Genomic DNA, 6,211 nt, shown 5'->3' on the forward strand with positions numbered 1-6,211 from the left:
ACCCAAACTGAGTTCTGCATAATTCTTCTCACTGCATGCCCGGCAATTGGGTTTTAATCAAGGCACTGGCTCCACTTCAAAGAGAATTCAAATGTTCCAGTGGGCAGCTGGGCACCCAAGTCCCCCTTAAAAAAAAAAAATACCTGTTGCAAATTGGCACTGAATACCAGCCCTGTTTTCTGCCCATGGGCAAACTCTCATGCTGATCTTATGTGATTTCTTGTTTCAAGTTTTTGAAAGCTCCTCCTAAGTTAACCCCAGTATTATTTTTTAAAGAAAACTTTTGGATCCTCAGTATCCATTTCTGATCTTGAAACTTTTTGTCACTGACCTGGAACTTCCTAGAACTTTCTTCCTTTTCCTCATTGTGGGTGTTTAGGAGGGCACTACAATAGCCCTTATGGGTGAAGGGGGCAACTATATGTGGGTACAGTGAGTTCATGGGAAGTTTTGGAGGGCTCATAGTTTCCGTCACAAGTGTAACAGGTAGGAGGATGTATCGGCCTGGGTCCACCAGTTTGCAGTGCACTGCACCGACCACTAGACTACTCCAGGGACCTGCTTTCTGCTGTAATGGACCTGAGTATAACATCTGAGGCTGGCATAGAGGCTAGGGCTCTTCAGCTTGGAGAAGAGACAGCTGAGGGGAGATATGATAGAGGTCTATAAAATACTGAGTGGAGTGGAACAGATAGAGGTGAATAGCTTGTTTACTCTTTCCAAAAATACTAGGACTAGGAGGCACACAATGAAGCCACTAAGTAGTAAATTCAAAAGAAACTAGAGAAAATATTTTTTTTCTCGATGTGTAATTAAACTCTGGAATTTGATGCCAGAGAATGTGATAAAAACAGTTAGCTTAGCAGGGATTAAAAAAGGTTTGGATAATTTCCTAAAAGAAAAGTCCATAAGCCATTATTAAGATGGACTTGGGAAAATCCACTGCTTATTTTTAGGATAAGCAGCGTAAAGTCTGTTTTACTGTTCTGGGATTTTACTGTTCTGGGATCTTGCCAGGTACTTGTGACCTGGATTGGCCACTGCTGAAAACAGGATACTTGGCTTGATGGATCTTCAGTCTGTATGTTCTTATGTTCTTATCCAGATACACTACCCAGTTTATTTTCGAAAGAGAAAGACACTCACATTTTGACCCAAATCGGGAGATGGGTGTCTTTCTCCCGTGGGCGCCCAGATCGGTATAATCGAAAGCCGATTTTGGGCGTCTCCAACTGCAATCTGTCGTGGGAACAGACAAAGTTGACGGGGGCGTGGTGAAGGCGGGACTGGGGCGTGTTTATCGGCCAAAGAGAGATGGGCGACCTCGGCCGATAATCGAAAAAAAAGAAGGGCGCCAGAAGCGAGAATTTGGGTCACTTTTTCTGGACCCTTTTTTCTCACGAATAAGTCCCCAAAAAGTGCCCCAACTGACCAGATGACCACCGGAAGGAATCGGGGATGACCTCCCCTGACTCCCCCAGTGGTCACTAACCCCCTCCCACCAAAAAAAAAGAACTTTAAAAACTTTTTTTTCCAGCCTGTATGCCAGCCTCAAATGTCATACCCAGCTCCATCACAGCAGTATGCAGGTCCCTGGAGCAGTTGTTAGTGGGTGTAGTGCACTTCAGTCAGGTGGACCCAGGCCCATCCCCCCCCTATCTGTTACACTTGTGGTGGTAAATGGGAGCCCTCCAAATTGCCCCCAAAACCCACTGTACCCACATCTAGGTGCCCCCTTCAGCCATAAGTGCTATGGTAATGGTGTAGAGTTGTGGGCAGTGGGTTTTGGGGGGGGCTCAGTACCCAAGGGAACGGAGTTATGGACTTGGGAGGTATTTTAATGTTTTTTTTTACTTGTTACAAGTGCCCCCTAGGGTGCCCGGTTGGTGTCCTGGCATGTGAGGGGGACCAGTGCACTACGAATCCTGGCCCCTCCCACGACCAAATGCCTTGGTTTTGTTCGTTTTTGAGCTGGGCGCCTTCGGTTTCCATTATCGCTGAAAAACAAAACCTCCCAGCTCAAATCCACCTAAATCCGATGCATTTGCCCGGCACAAACCACATTATCGAAAAAAAAAGATGGACGCCTATTTTTTTTTTTTTAAATACGGTCTGGCCCGCCCCTTCACGTACCCGTCCTCGGAGATAGACGTCCATGGAGATGGGCATTCGCATTCGATTATGCCCCTCCACATCAACCAACTCACCTTTATTGACATGTTTATTCACACCGTCAAAGAAATGAAGCAAATTTATGAGGCAAGACTTCCCTTGGCTAAATCCATGCTGACTCTGTCCCATTAAACCAAGTTTGTATATGTGTTCTGTAATTTTATTCTTTATAATAGTTTCCACTATTTTGCATGGCACTGAAGTCAAGCTTACCAGTCCGTAATTTCCCAGATCACCCCTGGAATCCATTTTAAAAACTGATGTTACATTGGCCACCCTTCAATCTTCAGGTACTACAGATGATTTTAACGCAAAGTTACAGATCACTAACAGCAAATCAGGAATTTCATGTTTGAGTTCTTTCAGTACCTTTAGGGTGCTTGCTATCCAGTCCAAGTGATTTACTACTTTTTTAATTAGTCAATTTGACTCAGTACGTTTTCTAGGTTCACCGAGATTTCTTTCTGCATTGTCATCCTTGAAAACCATTTCTAGTACAGATAGATCTCTACATCTTCTTCTGTAAAGTTTGAAGCAAAGAATTCATTTAGTCTCTCCACTATGGCCTTGTCCTCACTGAGTGCCCCTTTTTCTCCTTCATTGTCTAACAGTCCATGGATGCCCTCACAGGCTTTCTGCTTCTGATGTACCTGAAAAAGTTGTTACTTTGAGTTTTTGCCTTTGCAGCAAGTTCTCTTCATAGTCTCTTGCTGTCATTTGCTGTTCTTGATCCACTCTATCATTGTGATGTAATTTGTATCCTGTTAACACAGTATCCCATTGATTATCTTCCTTCCACCAGGTCTCTGAGATGCCTATTATAGCTACCTCTTCACTTAGTACTATATACTCTTAATTCTCCCATGTTATTTTTTAGGCTTCTAGCATTTGTATAAAGACACTTCAAATTGTGCTTTTTCCCTGCGTCTACAAGCTGTTTGGAAGTTGATGGGGATAATTTGCATCCTTTACTCTGCTCTCCTCTTAAACACTTCCTGGTCCTGGCTTTCTTTCGCCATTGTTGAAACCTCTCTATTGGGATTCCCTAAATGTCCTGTTTCAATAGTATTCTTCAAGGATACTGCACACCAAACCATGTGCTTCTGGGCCACCCAGATATCTACATACCTAATAATTGAATCACCAACTACAACAGCTGTCCTAACCCTTCCCTCCTGGGCAGAAGCTCCTGGAGACACATTCTCGGTGTGAGAGGATATTACATACCCAGGTGGGCATGTCCTAGCTACAGGATTACTTCCTACTTCGCCAGGGTGATGCTCTTCTTTTAGGAATCCCTCCTCCAAGACAGTACAGGGGCAGCCAGTGGGACTTCTCTACAACATCCCTGTAGGTCTCCTCTATGTACCTCTCTGTCTCCCTCAGCTCCAAGTATGCTACTCTAGCCTCAAGAGAACAGACTCATTCTCTGAGAGCTAGGAGCTCTTTGTATCAAGCACACACATATGACCTCTCACCAACTGGGTGATAAACATACATGTGACACTCAATGCAAAAGATTGGATAGTGCCCCTCTCCCTGCTGGACTGCTGTCTGCATCTTAGTATTATTGAGTTGTTTAATTAATTAAAACTTGATAAGGTACTAGGGATATTAGACTAATATAAAAAGCCTTATGATTATATTGTACTGTTTATTTCTTTACTTCTAACTTTTTGATATCTTATGTACCTTAATTGTATATTATTCTGTTCTCTCATTTCGTAATTGGTGACTGCCATTACAGCATAATGTAAGCCACATTGAGCCTGCAAAGAGGTGGGAAAATGTGGGATACAAATGAAGCAAATAAATCAATAAATGAACAGAAAGTAATGAAATGTAATGAACACTCCCCTCTTGTTTTCCTAATTAGAATAATTCACTATAAATTAAGACTATAAATGAAGAGATGTTCTAGGGGTGGGTGGGAGTTGTGGAGGGTGGGTGGGTATGAAGACTGAACTAGGCCCTGCTGTGTTTTCTGTAGGCTGTGACAGTTATGTTTCTACCTCTGGCAGATAGTTCAAGTTTAAAACAATGGGGGGGGGGGGGGGGGGGGGGGGAAGGGTTTTACACAATAGAAACCAGTTAATAAAGTTTTGGGGGTTTTTAAAATTCAATTCTTGTATTCCGCTAATGAACCTTTCCAAGGTTCAGTGCGTTTTACATTCTAGGTGAGTCAAAAGCAGATAGTGTTAGTGTGAAGTAGGAGAAACATAAAGGAAAGGATAATGAATAATACTAGGAAGTAGAAGTCATGATTATGAAGCAGTCTTTGGGAAGAGAGAGAGGTTTTTAGCCTCTTCCAGAAGTCGAAATAGCTGTTTTCTGTTCTGATGGGAAGAGGTAGAGAGTTCCATATTTTGACTCCAAGTACAGGAAATAGAGAGCTGAAAATCTTCTGGTTTTGAAATGGTGATGCTAGCATTAGCTGTTGTTTTAGTCTGTTAGACTGGACCAGGTATAGCGAAGTGGTCTTAGAAATTCAGAGGTGAAGCCCTGTAGGATTTGAAAAACTAAACAAGCAGCTTTGAACCTGAGTCTTTCTGCTATGGGTAGGGTTACCATATTTTGTCCCCCCAAAAGGAGGACACATGCCCCGCCCCACCACACACCCCCTGTCACACAAGCCCATCACTCCCCCTCCCCGTCACCCCCCTCCCCTTACTACTGCCCTGGTGGTCTAGTGACCTCTTCGAGGCAGGAAAGAGCCCTCTCTTTCCTGCCCAGAGCGCTGCCCTGCATGCATCCTTCCTGTTGCTGATCTCGGCGCCGATTCAAAATGGCCGCCGAGAGTTGAAGTCTCGCGAGGTCACTTCAACGCTCGGCGTCCATTTTGAATCGGCGCCGAGATCAGCAACAGGAAGGATGCATGCAGGGCAGCACTCCAGGCAGGAAAGAGGGGGCTCTTTCCTGCCTCAAAGGCGGAAGAGGTCACTAGACCACCAGGGCAGTAGTAGAGGGGAGGCTAGCAATCTGCCCGTTTGTCCAGAAATCCGGACAAACGGGCAGATTGGCAAAACCTGCCCGGTTGCCCAGACATGTCCTCAAAAAGAGGACATGTCCGGGTAAATCCAGACATATGGTAACCCTAGCTATGGGAAGCCAGTGCAGTTTGTTTAGATGAGTTGAAACACGAGTATATCTAGTCAATCTACAGTGGGGGAAATAAGTATTTGATCCCTTGCTGATTTTGTAAGTTTGCCCACTGACAAAGACATGAGCAGCCCATAATTGAAGGGTAGGTTATTGGTAACAGTGAGAGATAGCACATCACAAATTAAATCCGGAAAATCACATTGTGGAAAGTATATGAATTTATTTGCATTCTGCAGAGGGAAATAAGTATTTAATCCCTCTGGCAAACAAGACCTAATACTTGGTGGCAAAACCCTTGTTGGCAAGCACAGCGGTCAGACGTCTTCTGTAGTTGATGATGAGGTTTGCACACATGTCAGGAGGAATTTTGGTCCACTCCTCTTTGCAGATCATCTCTAAATCATTAAGAGTTCTGGGCTGTCGCTTGGCAACTCGCAGCTTCAGCTCCCTCCATAAGTTTTCAATGGGATTAAGGTCTGGTGACTGGCTAGGCCACTCCATGACCCTAATGTGCTTCTTCCTGAGCCACTCCTTTGTTGCCTTGGCTGTATGTTTTGGGTCATTGTCGTGCTGGAAGACCCAGCCACGACCCATTTTTAAGGCCCTGGCGGAGGGAAGGAGGTTGTCACTCAGAATTGTACGGTACATGGCCCCATCCATTCTCCCATTGATGCGGTGAAGTAGTCCTGTGCCCTTAGCAGAGAAACACCCCCAAAACATAACATTTCCACCTCCATGCTTGACAGTGGGGACGGTGTTCTTTGGGTCATAGGCAGCATTTCTCTTCCTCCAAACACGGCGAGTTGAGTTCATGCCAAAGAGCTCAATTTTTGTCTCATCTGACCACAGCACCTTCTCCCAATCACTCTCGGCATCATCCAGGTGTTCACTGGCAAACTTCAGACGGGCCGTCACATGTGCCTTCCGGAGCAGGGGG

This window comes from Microcaecilia unicolor, chromosome 13 (genome assembly GCF_901765095.1).
Source record: "Microcaecilia unicolor chromosome 13, aMicUni1.1, whole genome shotgun sequence".
Lineage (NCBI taxonomy): Eukaryota > Metazoa > Chordata > Amphibia > Gymnophiona > Siphonopidae > Microcaecilia > Microcaecilia unicolor.